General features: G+C 46.8%; 1 protein-coding gene across 3 annotated transcripts in view; it reads right to left on the bottom strand.

Annotated features, from left to right (window-relative positions):
* The window catches only part of PARD3 (par-3 family cell polarity regulator), a 550,919-nt gene that overhangs the window by 450,276 nt on the left and 83,364 nt on the right, over window positions 1-17,279 (bottom strand). The gene's annotated exons all lie outside the window — the stretch shown is intronic.

Below are 17,279 nucleotides of genomic sequence, written 5' to 3'. Positions count from 1 at the left end.
ATACTGCAAGTTTGCTGAAGCTAAATAAGTTCTTTGAAAATCCTCCAAAACATCCTTTTGGGCACACGGATGGAAGAACGGAGGGATGCAAAGAAATGCAGTTCAGGAATGGGCCTGCCTGGGTGAGGATCCAGGGGGTGTGCAGAGTGCTCCTAAACATCTCCCTTACCCAGCATGCTGCCTCTGCAGCAAGGAACGGGGGAACATGGCATCTGGTCCCCTGCACCCAGTGCTCTGCCTGCATTACAGCGGATCATGTTCTTACAGCGCAAGCCTAAGTGGAATTAAATCCTTAAGTCCATCGACGTCAAAAGACTGGGCATATAAGTCTGCTGAGGATGGCCCTGTTTATGATTTAAGTTCTAAGTTAGGCTACTATTAGCCCATGGGGTGAGTATGAGACCCAATACAGAAAAGGACTAAAAGAGCTAGCAAGAAGCATTCATTTTACTGCAGTTTAAACACCAGGCTTCATGACTGTATATACATGACTACCAATTTTCTTCTTTTTCTTTGGAAAACAGTGGGGAGGGATAATTCTAGCAGTGAAAGCCTCATCTTATCACACATGTAGTTGCTGGTTTTTAATTGATGCACTGTAGGACTATTTTTTAAGTCTATGCTTCCCATTGACCACTAGGGGTCCTGCGTAGCCTATGGCATCTGTCCAGCTAATTGGACACGAAACATGAATATGTGAATGAAGACGCTTGCCGGCTTTTGCCACCAAACTGGTAAGCCCAGTTCTGTAGGTAAGTATACCTGTGTGGAGCTCAGAGAAGTCTGCTCTTAGGTAGCTACAGTAACGACCTTGGTTTGTTTGTTTTTGAAGTACTTCTCACTAGGCTGCCTCACAGCCACAACCCTGATCCAGGAGCCTTTTATATCACAACTTAAAATTAAGGATGGGCTGAAAGGAGACCACCCTCCACGGTGAACACTGGCTGATTTCTAGTGAGTAGAGCAGCAGCAGATTGTTTTCTAAAACAATGAAGAAGAGTTGGTTTTCATACCCCGCTTTACACTACTAGGAGGAGTCTCAAAGCAGCTTACAATCCCCTTCTCCTCCTTTCCCCTCAACAGACACCCTATGAGGTAGGTGGGGCCAAGGGAGCTCTGAGAGAACTGATCTGTGAAAACAGATCAGGAATGTGACTAGCCCAAGGCCACCCAGCTGGCTGCATGTGGAGGAGCACCAGATTAGAAGCCACCCCTCCTAATCATTACACTAAGCTGGCTTTCATAGAATCAAAGCACGTCTTTTAGAAAACACATTAAAATCACAATTATTTCTAATTCTTCCACACACCCGCCAAGTTGTTACCATATTGTATGACATGATGTCACCAAACAGGATTGCAAGTGGAGTTACAGACACGCCTGCCCCATGGCTGATCACAGCGTTCTTCGCCAAAACAATAAACATACACGGGCAGAAAGGGTTGGTGGATTCAGGGCTGAAGTATGCTCTTGTTTGTTCACTCTTCTTTACCCAGCTTGAGCCTAAGGGGAAAAGCTGCTAAGACTCTATAAATAAGAACCAATCCTTCCAAAACTGGTCCCTCCAGAACAGGGGGGGTGGGGGGACGGAACTCTCTCCTACTTGTTTAGTTCCTCCGGGAACTAAGCTAAACTTTAGCACTTGCGTATTTAGTACAATCTTCCCTTTCCACCAAAGAGTCCAGGTCAGTTTACATGGGTTTCTCCTCTCCGTATTATTCTTATAAATAATCCTGTGAGGCAAATTAGAGAGAATGACTGCCCCAAAGTCACCTACTTTGCAAAGTCCTGTGAGTTTTTCTAACACTGCCTGCTGGGAAGATTAACAGGGAGGCCTGCAAGGGAATCGGTGTCTCTTATTCTGGAGCACGGAGCTCCTGGCTATGTTTTGGCATCACAGTACTTCAGCCGGCAACACCAAGGTGGGCCCATTTGGTATGCGAAGGCCTCAGCACACTCTGAGACCTGCAAGCTTCATGGAGAGCCAGTTTGGTGTAGTGGTTAGGAGTGCGGACTTCTAATCTGGCATGCCGGGTTCGATTCTGCGCTCCCCCACATGCAGCCAGCTGGGTGACCTTGGGCTTGCCACGGCACTGATAAAACTGTTCTGACCGGGCAGTGATATCAGTGCTCTCTCAGCCTCACCCACCCCACAGGGTGTCTGTTGTGGGGAAGGGAAAGGGAAGGCGACTGTTAGCCGCTTTGAGCCTCCATCGGGTAGGGAAAAGCAGCATATAAGAACCAACTCTTCTTCTAATGCGCTAAAGGGACACAAAGCCTTTCTTTCAGCTACAAACAAAAAGCAGGCAAACGACGCTAACATTTCACAAGCAGAAAAAGTCAACCAATCAGGAGCAGTGCAAAACCTTCAGCATTTAGCCCCACCTGATGAACCGAAATCTGCACTGCCCTCCTGGGAGAGGGAAGCAGGCCACGTTCACTTGTACCAACCTGCCTCTCCACCCTTCGGCCGCGGCGGGTTTCCAAGGTAGCAGACTTGAAACGGAGAGATTTGGCCTGCCGCTTCACTTTCACAGAGTCCCTCCGGCGATCGTAAGAAAACGAATTAGACTTCTTTCGCATTTTCATCCTTGGGTTGTCTGCCATTTTAAATCCACCTAAGCCAGGGCTAGCTCCGGGCATTCGATAATCCAGGTTGACGCGCTGGTTTCCAGAGGCCTCTATTTCCCCCGAGCAAATGGGTTTCCTTCAAGCCAGAAAGCAGAGCAAACAAGCATAACTGGTGCAGCTGGAAAAGAAGCTGCCACCTGTCCGAATGGTCGCAGGTGAACTCCTCGGAGTGGTTGTCATTGGGAAGCAGAAATTCCTCAGCACCGGAGAGATGCCACGATTCCGGTCCAAAGCGGTAGCGCCTCTCCCTCTGAGCATACTGAAGGTAAAGGAAAGGGAACTTGTTGCAAGCCACAAGGGTGTGGAAGTACTGTCAGCAACTTCAGGGTGGAGGCGAAGCAGAAAAACTGGGGTTCAAAGCCACTTTCTTTAACTCCTCCCTTGCTGAGACACATTACCCTAGCCGTGTGGTATCACTTGACGGACAGGGTTATGCTGCTCTCCAGCAAGAGGAACTTTGTACGTGTCAAATGGGGATCATAAAGGCTTCTCGGCTTTGAAGGCCTAACAAATCAACAACTGCAGGCTGTGACTCCTTGGCAAGGCTTTCCAGGTTTACAACCTGGCCTCTTGTCTCCTGGCTAAGGATTCTGTGTGTTGGTGTGCATGCACCCGTTTCCCAAAAGGAGGCGCCAGCAGGGTGGATTGGTTGGTCACTTTCAAAGACCCCGAATAATGCACTTTCAATCCACTTCTAAGGCCCTTTAGAGATGGTTTGAAAGTGGGTTCTTCTGATTCAGACGGTAAAATCCCACTGCAAAATGCACTGAAAACAAACTGAAAATGCACATGTGGAAAGGCCCAGAGTATAGGACTAGACCCAGTTTCAAATCCTCACTTTGCCATGGGAAGGAAAGGAGGGAGGGAGGGAGGGAGGGAGGGAGGGAGGGAGGGAGGGAGGGAGGGAGGGAAGGAAGGAAGGAAGGAAGGAAGGAAGGAAGGAAGGAAGGAAGGAAGGAAGGAAGGAAGGAAGGAAGGAAGAAAGAAAGAAAGAAAGAAAGAAAGAAAGAAAGAAAGAAAGAAAGAAAGAAAGAAAGAAAGAAAGAAAGAAAGAAAGAAAGAAAGAAAGAAAGAAAGAAAGAAAGAAAGAAAGAAAGAAAGAGAAAGAAAGAAAGAAAGAAAGAAAGAAAGAAAGAAAGAAAGAAAGAAAGAAAGAAAGAAAGAAAGAAAGAAAGAAAGAAAGAAAGAAAGAAAGAAAGAAAGAAAGAAAGAAAGAAAGAAAGAAAGAGGACACTGTGCTGAGAAGCAGCATGGTGTCATGATTAAGAGCAACAGACCCTAACTGGAGTACCGGATTTGATTCTCTGCTCTTATACACGTAGTCTGCCGGGTGACCTTGGGCCAGTCACACTTCTTTCAGCCCCACCTGCCCCACAAGGAGAGGAAAGGAAAAGAAAGTGGTTGTATAAGTGAGTTGCTTTGGTGCTTCTCAGGACAGAAAAAAGTGGAGTATCAAAACCAGCTCGCCTCGGGTCACTCACCCTCACCTTCCCTCTCCGCCTAACCTACCTCACAGAGTTGTTGTGAGGCTAAGGTAGAGACAGAGGGAACAAAGTACATTGCTTTGGCTCCTCTTCAGGAAGAAAAGCAGGGTATCGAGACGACGATGATCACAGCTACAACATGATTACTACGGTTAATAATAATCATAGGAACACCAATTAATATGGATGTGATAATAAATATATATGTCAGTCAAGTGAAGATGGAACACTGAGGCAATCAAGCATCCCTCTCTGCAAATTCCAGAGTTCTGTTGAGGAGGGGGGAATCTCTTCCACCCACTGACTGACTGTGATTGACTTTTTATCTACATCTGCTTCTGGCAAGGAGCCAAGGGGATGTTACGGGCAGTGAATGAAGAAACACCCAACTGATAGACAGGACCACAGACAGCAGGCCGCTATCAAGGCCTAATCACAGCCCTCCCTCCTGCGCACTGCGAAGAACGCATTCATGGTGGGAAATCCCGGCCCTGAACAAAATTAACCAATTTGACATGACAGAGTGTTCCAGATGGCTGCACACCATTACTTTTTAGAAGTCAGATGTTAAAGAAAATGAGGCATTTATGTCTCAAATAAAAGACACTGGGTTTTTTGTGTGTGTTTAATTGCTTACTTTCGACAAGAAAAACGGTGACACTTTAAAGCAGGCGGGGAGGCAATCCTTTAGCTCTTGCTTCTGTTTATCACAACTATGTGAGGTGCCCATGAGTTGCTGTCACTTGCCCTGTACTGAAAAGAGACACCCCAACCCAATAAAGATGTATATGTGTGGCCAGGGTGACCTAAGAAACCCAGAACCTGAATTGGACTCCTAAAAACAAATTAGTGTCACGAAGCCACAAATGTAGAGCTCTCATTACCACCCTCAGTACTGAAAGTTGCTATCTTAGAGAGTGTTTATTAGGGTTATAGCTCCATAGATTCCACATGTGCAACTGTGCTAACAGAATTACAGCAGAACATCAGCTGTCCTTTGCTAGATCCTTCAAGGAGGTGGCAGGCTACAGTGGGTGAGCCACAGGGTTGTGAGTGGGCTAGATCAGGGGTAGTCAACCTGTGGTCCTCCAGATGTTCGTGGACTACAATTCCCATTATCCCCTGCCAGCGTTTGCTGGCAGGAGCTCATGGGAATTGTAGTCCATTGAGATCTGGAGGACCACAGGTTGACTACCCCTGGGCTAGATGACCCAGAAGGTCCCTTCCAACTCTATTATTCTATGATCCTACGGATACAGTGTATACAGTCGTGGCAAAATAAGGTAGTAGAATATAGCCGCCCTGATCTGGTTGAGCCAGGTTAGCCAAATTTCATCCGATCTTGAAAGCTAAGCATGGTCAGCCCTGGTTAGTGCTTGGATGAGAAACCTTGGAGGGGAAATCATGCTTGCCTGCCTGAATCCTTTAGAACAGGGGCGAGAGAAAAATGGATGTTTGGGAAGGCAGAAGGCATCTCTATGCAAAGGCCTCAATGACATTTAGATGCCTCTCCAGGGATGGTTAGTCAAGACCACCGTGGCCACAGCCTGTTTCTCCAAGGAAAACAGTTCTTGCTTGCAAATACACATGGTCAAGAAGAGCCTCTTGTGGAGAAGAGCCTCTTGTGGCGCAGAGTGGTAAGGCAGCAGACATGCAGTCTGAAAGCTCTGACCATGAGGCTGGGAGTTCAATCCCAGCAGCCGGCTCAAGGTTGACTCAGCCTTCCATCCTTCCGAGGTCGGTAAAATGAGGACCCAGCTTGCTGGGGGGTGAACGGTAATGACTGGGGAAGGGAATGGCAAACCACCCCGTATTGAGTCTGCCATGAAAACGCTGGAGGGCGTCACCCCAAGGGTCAGACATGACTCGGTGCTTGCACAGGGGATACCTTTACCTTTTTACACATGGTCAACTACACGGTGCAACAGCTAAACAAGAATACAAATGTTGTGTTGTGCATTTGTTGCATGCATTTTTAAGGGACTCGACGAGCATGGCCTTGCCTTGATTTTTTTTTAAAATCCCCCTTGATTTAGAGACCTTTCTTTGGAATGTGTGAAATCCAATTTGCATGTGAGATAAATGTGAATTATTTATAACTAAGAAGATTTTATCCATCACCTTAAGCAAGACTATATGGGGGCCAGTACGCCAGTGTATAAATCTCATCATTCCTACAGAACATATATCTAATTAGAAAAGGCCTCTGCTTGTAAGCGATAAAAGGACTATGATCTACTCAACCAGCGTTTCAAATGCAGCCGTATCTTTCTCTCTCTTCATGAGGAGGATTAGGGGCCGCATTGTTAAATGGATAGGAAAGCAGCATCGCCCAGTGTGTGAATTTTAACATTGTCCAGATTTACCACCGAATAAAATTATATGAATGGCTACAAACTGGCACAGCTTATGCGGACTCCGCTGTTGATTTAAGGCTCAAGCCATCAGCTAATGCTCTCTTACGCCATAAAGCAAGACAGAAATAAACATTATTTATACTAAACATATATAAAACAAGCGTATCTACAGCCGACTTAACAGGACATTTATTACCTCCAGCCAGTGAGTTATTAGCCACATTCTCAAACCTGCGAGTGGCAAACTGTAAATAAAAACAACAACATAAAACCAAACAGCCCAATAAAATTAGGAAGGACAGAGTGAAAGGAGCAGGATAACGGGTGATTTGCAAAACGCGACAGAGCCTCTCAAAGAAATGCAAAACGAAGGCCCAGAGTTATAACCTGGAAGAGAGAAGTGATAAAACAATTCCATTTCAGGCAATTAATAAAATTACTCTTAACACACTGGTAACAGAAAGCAGATATTCTCCTGACCCCCTAGCCACCAGGCTAGGAGGAGGGCACACCAGAACTGAAGCGCCACTACTAAAAAGACCCTGCCTCTGGTTGCTTACCCATCATACCTCAAAACAACCAGTGAGAACCCTTGGCACAGCACCTCTGATGAGGAGGAAAAGGTCCTCTGGACCGTTCATGGCTTCTGTATTTATTTTTACATTGATATTCCACCCTTTTCCCGTAGGCTTCCAAGAAATTTTTTAATACAATTGCTAAATAGGTTTCAAAACGCCAAAATTCATGATTACAATGAAAACCAACCCCATTCACGTATTCATTCAGCCATCTCTTTCCAAAGCATTTAGACCAGGGTTAGTCAAACTGCGGCCCTCCAGATGTCCATGGACTACAATTCCCAGGAGCCCCCTGCCAGCATTCGCTGGCAGGAGGCTCCTGGGAATTGTAGTCCATGGACATCTGGAGGGCCGCAGTTTGACTACCCCTGATTTAGACAATTGCAGAAACTGAGGGGGGCCAAATAAGTTCTTAGAGGGGTGGGCGTTCAAACAGAGAGGCCAGCATCTCATTATTTCTACTATAGGCCTGACGGAACAGCTCTTGTTTCACTGGCCCTGCGGAACTGACAATACTGGACACTTGATTATGATTATATGTTTATTTCCTCACATTTACCCAGAGTCCCTATACCTCCCGATTGCTCTTTGCCTGCCTCCCGATTGCTCTCTGATTTCCACTCCTGCCAGAAAGAATTTCTTCAGCTTGTGAGTTTTCATACCCAACAGCAGCAAGATCTAAACGTTCACGCATAACTGTTTGGACTCACATTTATTCATTGTTATCTTTGCTTATATTCTGTCCACGGCCCTCACTTCCCAAATGCCATCTCGCCTTTATTTTCCTTATTTTCCTTATGTTCACCTCCCATGCAGATTAGCCATACTGAATATATTGTTGACCAAAGACACAGCTTAGTAGCACTGGCCTTGCCAACCTCCAGGTGGGCCCTGGAAATCTCCCTTTACTGCAGTTGGTCTCCAGATGACCCAGAGCAGTTCCAGATAACCATTTTAGTTGCCAGAGTTTTAACTAAGATGCTTTTAGAATATGCTGCCTACCTTGTATTTTATCTCTTATAGTTTATTTAATCATTTTAAAATCTGTTTGGTTATGTAACCCCATTTTATTATTTTGTTGAAATTTCAAACCTATTTTTATATGTATTATACATTTTATGCCAATAAAAGGTTACTGACTGACTGACTGACTGACTGACTGACTGACTGACTGACTGACTGACTGACTGACAGAGCAGTTCCCCTGGAGAAAATGGCTGCTTTGAAGGGTGAACTCTCTGGCACTGTACCCTGCTGAGGACCCTGTCCCTCCACCCCCAAAATCCCCAACTACTTCTAAATTGCAAGCCTAAATTGCACACACCTGCGTGAGAAGATCCTGAAAGGATGCATGTGCAGCTGGCAAAAAAGGAGACAGATAAGCAAATGTTCCATGGAATTTCTAAGGGACACTATTTTTAAGGCGGGGAGGCAGAAACAAATACAAAATCCCTGCCTGCCTTTTAAGTCAGAAAATCCCCCAATGAAAATTTGGCAGCCTCATCATCACATCTGCGTTTTACAGACAAACTAGAATAAAGCGATGCTATTATTTTTCCTCCTCTTTTTATTTTGAAAAATAGTTGAGATCACACTGCGTATTTGTTTCAGAAGGACCCGCGTGAGATTTAAGAAAGCAAAACGCTCTTTAAAGCCGTTATTTCAAAAGCGTATCCCCAATGAAAACTGAACAAAAGCCAGAACAAATGATTCCCAATGTTTGGACAAGTGCTAGTAGCAATTAGAATTATTACTACTGTTTTAGGCACACACCGTGCATAATATTAAAGCACAACTTGCAGGGAGATGGTTTAGTCCAGGGGTAGTCAAACTGCGGCCCTCCAGATGTCCATGGACTACCATCCCCATGAGCCCCTGCCAGCATTTGCTGGCAGGGGCTCATGGGAATTGTAGTCCATGGACATCTGGAGGGCTGCAGTTTGACTACCCCTGGTTTAGTCCCTTTAGTATGCATAGATTTCTTCCCCCTCAGCACCCTACAAGCAACCCAATTGCAACCCTCAACTTCTGATATGACCCTTTGCTTCTTCTGTTCTAAACCAACGTGATTTGGAAACAATTTGCCCATCACTTCCAAACACCATTTCAAAACAAAACAGCTGTTTTATTGCTCTCTTTTGAACAATCTCTGTTTAAGTAGGATCACAGATGTTTCTAAACACAGATGTTTCTAATATTCTAGTCCAATCCTCGAACCTTGGCATGGGCTGTGTTCTGGGAATGAAAGCATGCTGTAGTATCAATGTAAAGATCTTCCCACCTTTCAAACAAAGCTGTGCAGGGGGACTAATGTGCAGAGAGCCAGCATGGTGTCGTAGTTAAGAGCAGCCAGGTTTGATTCCCGGCTCCTCCTCCACATGCATCCAGCTGGGTGACCTTGGGCTCATCACAGCCCTGATTGTATTTTTCTCACCAAGGAGTAATGTGAGAGCTCTCTCAGTCCCTCCTACCTCACAAGGTGCCTATTGTGGGGAGAAGAAGGGAAGGTGATTGTAAGCTGCTTTGAGACTCCTTCTGGCAGAGAAAAGCAGGTTATAAAAAACAACTCTTATTTTTCGGGAGTATACCTCCCAAACTACATACTGGTCTGTTTTGGAGGGAGGGGAGTAAATTTCCTCACTCACACACACCCCGTCCAAAAGTAAAACCAAATTTCAAGATCTCTCTTCGTCTGTTTTCTAACTGTTCCGGAGAATTTTCCAAAACACAGCATTGTATAGTTTTACAGCATATGCTTGGCTATGTAAAGTCTATCAACACTTGAATTTCACATCTAGTGATTCTGCCACCCACCCACCCATCCCACCCGCGAGCCATAACACAATAGGATACCACTCTTATTTATTGATTTTTCAATTGATATACCAGCGCTCTCCCAATGGGCTCCAAGGGGTTTACAACAACAACAACAACAATAAAGCAACAATAAAATACAGTAAAACCCCATAAAACCCTCTGTTACGACAACAAAGGCGCCAGGTGATCCCATCAATCTTGCTAGTTTTCTTTTCCCTGTGTCTTTAGAAATATTGAGTACACGTTAGGTACCCAGACCGGGATAGCCTGATCTCACCAGACCTTGAAAGCCAAGCAATCCTGGCTAGTATTTGGATGGGAGACCTCTGAGGAATAACAGTCACGACATGGAGGCAGCCAATGGCAAACCGCCTCTACGGGGCCTCCATAAGTCAGTTGTGACTTTCTACGACTTTGTACAACCACAGCTAGGTGGCGTTCTCCAAAGCAGGGGTAGTCAACCTGTGGCCCTCCAGATGTCCATGGACTACAATTCCCATGAGCCCCTGCCAGCAAATGCTGGCAGGGGCTCATGGGAATTTTAGTCCATGGACATCTGGAGGACCACAGGTTGACTACCCCTGCTCCAAAGCAATGGAGTACAGTTCTGTGGCACTAGAGGAACTTGGGGTGGTTTTCTTGGAGACCCTAGAGCAGGGGCTCAGGGGAATTGTAGTCCATGGGCATCTGGAGGGCCACAGTTTGACTACCCCTCCCCTAGAGCCTATACCTTGACGAGGCAATACCTGCTGCTTTGCAGCCTGCTTCTGGGAATCCAATTGCTCCTGCTATAATCAGTCATTTTGCGATGTTCATAAGGGAGCCCATTTTGCTGGGACTCTTAAGACGTAGGGTTGCCGTGAGTGTTATTTTATACAAAGGTTTTGATCGTGGTGAATAATAAATGCAGCGAGGAAGGTTGATCAAAACGTCTGCAATTTCATTTTTTAAAGGAAGGGTTTTTCATGAAACGCAAAGATTCCCCGAGCAATAAGATGTTTGGCTTTTATGGTGCATACAAGACTCTTCACGCAAGTTATAAAAACTGAAGTTGAACATTAAGACTTTATTCCATCATTGGTTACACTGATTTTGGTCATTACACGGCCGGCTTCCTTGCTTTGCTTTTTAACCATGCTGCTTTGGCTTTGGGAAGAACAGATTCACAGATTCTGTACAGCAGGGGTAGTCAAACTGCGGCCCTCCAGATGTCCATGGACTACAATTCCCATGAGCCCCTGCCAGCATTCATAGGAATTGTAGTCCATGGACATCTGGAGGGCCGCAGTTTGACTACCCCTGCTGTGCAGTCTTGGAGCAGAGATGCCTGGCAAACCAGGACGGACAGAAGAGCTGTAGTCTGCTGCATTTCCAGCTGGTTGCTCGTCTTGTACATTTCTTGGTTCTATATTACAACCACGGTGGCTTTAATCTTCTCAGAAGCCACTCTGACTGTTACTTTAACGATAGGCAGCCATCTTTCTAAATGCACAAAGCAACGCTCCTGATGGGTTTCAAGCAGAACATTTACTATTCTGGTCTCCCTGACTTCAGCTTCCTGCGGTCAGCCCCTTACCCTATCTGATAAACATGTCAATAATGAAAATGAGTGCCATAAAACATGAACAGAGCATCGCTCTTTCTCAGCTGGGAAGTACAGGTGTGAAGCTGCAAGGAAAAGCACATGATAGAGTAGAACGTGTGCCGGACAGGCAGGCGACTCACCATTCAAAACTGGAGGGGATTGGCCCAGAGCCCTGCAGGTCTCTGATGCTGATTGGTGGGCCTTGGCTCTTTGCCCAGTTGCTGGGCCAAGGACAACAAGCCACCCACCCCCATGCTTCACTTCTCCTTGACCGACAGCTTCTCCAGACATCAGAGCCTCCTCCTCGAATGGGGCAATACTTGAGACCCAAAAAGCCTGCATTTCTCTCTCTCTCTCTCTCTCTCTCTCTCTCTCACACACACACACACACACACAGAATGTACTGTCAATCTTGGGGTTGCTAACCTCCAGTGGGGCTTAGAGATGTCCTGGCATTTCAGCTTTGGTCAGTCAACTGCTCGGCCTAACCTGCCTCACAGGAATGTTGTGAAGATAAAATTAGGAACATTATTTTATTGATGCATTATATGGCACTGCTATACACAGGAAGCCTATCTTTCCATGAAATAAAACGTCTCTTGTACTGGCTGATGACTGTGGGAGCCCCTTCTTCTCCTCCACGTCCCAAGGCCTCCTATGACCGCAAGACTCTTGTGTCCGAGAAACACACATCAAGTGTGTGCGTGTGAACAACCTTGAGGTTGCCAACACAAAACACACGCCAAACTACTAGCTAGCACCTGTTGCATTTCACCACGCAATGAGCTTTACCACAAGGGTGTCTATAATAACATGTCTCCAAACCAATATTCCCACTCCAAAAGATACGTTTGGGTACAAATACAGCAGTTGCAGAGCCTCTTGTGGCTCAGAGTGGTAAGGAAGCAGACATGCAGTCTGAAAGCTCTGCCCATGAGGCTGGGAGTTCGATCCCAGCAGCTGGCTCAAGGTTGACTCAGCCTTCCATCCTTCCGAGGTCGGTAAAATGAGTAGCCAGCTTGCTGGGGGGTAAAATGGTAATGACTGGGGAAGGCACTGGCAAACCACCCCGTATTGAGTCTGCCATGAAAACACTGGAGGGCGTCACCCCAAGGGTCAGACATGACTTGGTGCTTGCACAGGGGATACCTTTACAGCAGTTGCTCCGGTTATGACACACAGGGCATGGCTGTCCTTTAGGCTTATAAGGGAAAGCTTTCCAAATAAATTGCACACCCCACAAGCAGCACTGGGGATTAGATTCTTAATAGAGGCTTCACAGAAAGGAGTCAAACGGCTTTTGCTCACCTCAATCACTTTGCCACACACTCGTTCAGCAGGGCTAATGTCTGTGTAAACAGAAGCCCCTGAAGAGTCAAGGGAAGGGTTTTGTTTTAAAGAAAAATCAGGCCACAGAGATGCAAAATGCTCCAGCCTCATCTCAGCTGCTTTATGGTGCCTCTTTCAATCCCCCCCTAGGAGCTGCATCTGCTTAAGCACTATATTTCCCACAGCCAGGCAAGGGCCGGCCAGACATTAATTAAAGGGATAAAGACTCCTGGCAGGGCTTTAAAATGGGGCTTTGCTCATAAAACAATTTGTTATCTCGCTGGAAAATTTCAGCCGCAACTTGATCACTTAACACTGCCCTGTGCTATGAATGTTTTATGAACTCCGGTCCAGCCCCGATCTACTCAATGGACGGCTCGTTCTCCACCACCAGCTGAGTTGCACAACAACGCACACATACACAAAATGCCCGATGTTTCTTTGCTGGGCCTTACAGAACGCAGGCACCTAGCCTCCGATGAGAAGACAACCCCCGTTTCTACCCCTCCCCATCTGTCCTGCGGAAGCTGAGCCAAACCTGCCGCAAACCGCCTCCCTAATGGAGGGCAGATGCATTGATGTGCGCGCATGGCAGTCTGGTCTAGACACGGCCACTTTACCATACCCGTATTGCCTTGGTTTGCATCTCTGCACTACCGAGGGCATCAATAAGAGATGAAGAGGAGGAAAAACGCTGACAGAATGCTACGGAATGAGAAGCTGAGTGAGGGAATCCAGGTTTCTTAAGAGCAACTACCTGTAGAAAGCCTTGATACAGGTGCCTCCAAGCACAAAGTAAAGAAACAAACAGGTTGTGTGTAAAGAGAAAAGGCCTGGACAGGCAGTGCCCTGGGACCCCTCCTGCACCCACCAGCCCCCCTACCACCACCACCATCACCACATTTCTCGCTTTCCACTTAACCACCTGTGTGTGTGTGCTCACCTATGAACCCTTCCCCTTCTCACAAGCCCTTCCATCACCTCCAATCACAGCCACCTGCAACCTTTCCTCCAGCAGCACTGGCTGTTCAATGGAGCTGTTGCACCCATTGACTTCCCCTGAGAAGAGCTGCCACTGTGCATCACCTGCACGAACTTCCCCATCAATGCTGAGAAGTTGGGGGCAGGGGTGGAGGAGGACTTGCCAGAAAATGGGCAGGGGGACATCGGGCAGGGGAGGGGAAGAGGTGGGGGTGGGGTCTCTGACAGTGGGCTCTGCCAAAAGTCCTGGCCAACAGCAGCTCCCTGACATCAGAATATGCAGGCACCCGCCCTGGAAATAGTCACAGAATTCAAATAGCTAAACAACCCATCATAAAGGGAGTGACAAAAACAAGAGCGACATATTTAGTTAGTATTACCATTAGTATTACCCACGGTCACTTATAATGCAAAAACATTTTAAGGCGCCGAATCACAGGACTAGGGGTGGAAGACCCTATCTTCTGGGCAAGTATATTTTTTTCCAAGCACCAGAAAAAACATTAATTGCCTGAAGGACAGGGTCTTTCCCCCCTAGCCCTGTAGGTGGTTCGACTCCTTTAAAAAACTGTAGGATAAAAAGCCCTCTAGGCCAGCAAGGCAAAATATAGGATGGCAACCAAGGGAGAAAATTCGCACAAATGGATGAACGCTGAGCATTGGGAGATGGTCTAAGGCAGGGGGAGTCAAACTGTGGCCTTCCAGATGTCCATGGACTACAATGACCATGAGCTGGCAGAGGCTCATGGGAATTGTAGTCCATGGGCATCTGGAGGGCCGCGGTTTGACTACCCCTGGTCTAAGGGCTCACCCCAGGATCTGCTATGGTACAGTTTTGTGAGGGTTCCACTCTAGCAACGGAGGGTACAGTCTCCCTTTGTTCCTTTAGAGCAGGGGTAGTCAAACTGCGGCCCTCCAGATGTCCATGGACTATAATTCCCAGAAGCCCCTGCCAGCATTCGCTGGCAGGGGCTCCTGGGAATTGTAGTCCATGGACATCTGGAGGGCCGCAGTTTGACTACCCCTGCTTTAGAGTCTAGAGAGTCAGCGGGTGTCAAACTTTCCAGTTCAGATTTTTCTTAGTGAGTGGTGCAAGCTCACCTAATAAACTTCACGGCAGCATGCAAATGGGAACCTGGATCTCTCAGATGCTAATCTGTGCCAGTAAAAGCTGTGAGACATGGAAATAAATGGAATATGGAAACAAAAAGCAGCAAGGCTTGCACAACATCCCATTCCAGACAAACTGTGTCACTGTAAATTAAAGACCAGATAATTGCAGGTTCTGGCTGGTGACGGTCTCCTCCTCTGAAAGAAAAGCCTGTCATCTTTTATTGCATGCCAGCCCCATATCTGCCAAACTAAGTCTCCAGTCAGTTATTTCCTCAGCAACATGAGACTGTATTGTTTGCATATTGTGTTTGCACTATTTCTTTTGTTTAAAAAAAGTCCAATCCCAAAAAACAGGGGAGATTTTCTATACATTTTATTTTGTGCTCCCTTCAAGACTTTTATTCTCCCATACCAAGTATTCTGCTATTCATCAAAGCGGTTTTTATATCCCACGGCATGATTCCACGAAATTATAATTTTAGAAATAAGGGGTTTTTTTCCCCTGTAGTGTGAAGCTTGGCGCAGAGAGAGAGAGAGATAGTCTTTAAGTATGTGAAAGGTTGTCACTTAGAGGAGGGCATGGAATGGTTCCTGTTAGCACCAGAACGTAGGACCCATAGTAATGCCTTTAAACTATGTGTAGAACGGTATTGGGTAGTTATCAGGAAGGGAAATTCACAGTGTGGTTCGGCAATGGAATTGCGGCCCTCCAGATGTCCATGGACTACCATTCCCATGAGCCCCTGCCAGCAAATGCTGGCAGGGGCTCATGGGAATGGTAGTCCATGGACATCTGGAGGGCCGCAGTTTGACTACCCCTGGACTAGATGGTCTGTATGGCCCCCTTGAACTCTGTGATTCTAATATGGCTGCCTCAGGAGGTGGTGAGCTCCCCCTCACTGTCAGTCTTCAAGCAGCAGCTGGACAGATCCTTATCCTGGATGCTTTAGGCTGATCCTGCAGTGAGCAGGGGGTTGGACTAGATGGCCTGTCTGGCCCCTTCCAACTCTATGATTCTATAAGCAGCGGCTGGACAGATCTTTATACTGGATGCTTGAGGCTGATCCTGCAGTGAGCAGGGGGTGGGACTACATGGCCTGTATGGCCCCTTCCAACTCTATGATTCTATAAGCAGCGGCTGGACAGATCTTTATACTGGTTGCTTGAGGCTGATCCTGCAGTGAGCAGGGGGTGGGACTACATGGCCTGTCTGGCCCCTTCCAACTCTATGATTCTATGAAATTAACTCAGGTTATCAAACTTGTGTGCAGACAGTAAACTAACACTTCCCCCCCCCCCTCTCCGGTAGAAACCGACAAACTGTTGCACAAGGGCAACTCTGAATCATGCCTATTGAGCTCTGTATGCCCTAGCCTTTCAACGGAGCTCCCACAAAATAAAAAAAACCACATTATTAATGTAGCATCTCTGATAAAGGGCCAGGCCAGAGTACACAACACCAAGTCGACTGAATGATACACAGAGCCACTTCGACAATGAACAATTAAAACCCTTCATGACAGGGGAAATGAAAGGCCCAATATGAAAAGCCCGCTCTGGCCCAAGTGGGTGTAAAATGGTATGCCGCGGGTAAACATGCCAGAAAGAAGCCCTGAGCCGCTATAAGAATAGAGCTTACAATGACTGGCTTCATGCCAACCCGTAGTACAATCACATTCGATATTGACAATGTGCTTTGAACAAACCAGCGACTCAGGACTCTTAAGCCATAGAGCAGGGGTAGTCAAACTGCGGCCCTCCAGATGTCCATGGACTACAATTCCCAGGAGCCCCTGCCAGCGAATGCTGGCAGGGGCTCCTGGGAATTGTAGTCCATGGACATCTGGAGGGCCGCAGTTTGACTACCCCTGCCATAGAGGTTTAACACGGGGGAAGGACGGAGAATCACAGTTACCTGAAGGGATAAAAGCTAATAAAACAGCCCTGCTGTAACAAGAAAGGAAACTAAATTTGGAAGTCAAAAGAAAGCTATCGGACATGTTATCTGAAGACCGTGTCAGAGACATGCACTGTCGTTTAGCAGCATTGCTTACTTAAGTGGCACTTGAGTTTCGAGCTATATAACTCACCGACATAAAAGCGGCCCACGCTCCTGTTTCACTATAAAGAAGAATGGAACACCAAAGGCATTCAGAATCCTTGGAAGCAAAACAGCTATCACGGCAGTGACAGGATTCTTTGCAAGAAGCCGGAGTAATGAAGCACCTCCAGTTACCATCGCCTCAGCTTCAAGATGGTTGGCCTGCACCCTTTTCTTCCCATCCTCTGTCATTCTCCCCTCCAGAAAGCAGGGGGGACATCCTGACTTTTAAAATCTACTCCGACTGCTTCCAGCGTGGATTTGCAGTTGACTGCGCAGAGTCATCAAAATGGGCTTGGAGCC

Source organism: Paroedura picta, chromosome 11 (assembly GCF_049243985.1).
Source record: "Paroedura picta isolate Pp20150507F chromosome 11, Ppicta_v3.0, whole genome shotgun sequence".
Lineage (NCBI taxonomy): Eukaryota > Metazoa > Chordata > Lepidosauria > Squamata > Gekkonidae > Paroedura > Paroedura picta.
This window is presented reverse-complemented; position numbering and strand designations above follow the sequence as displayed.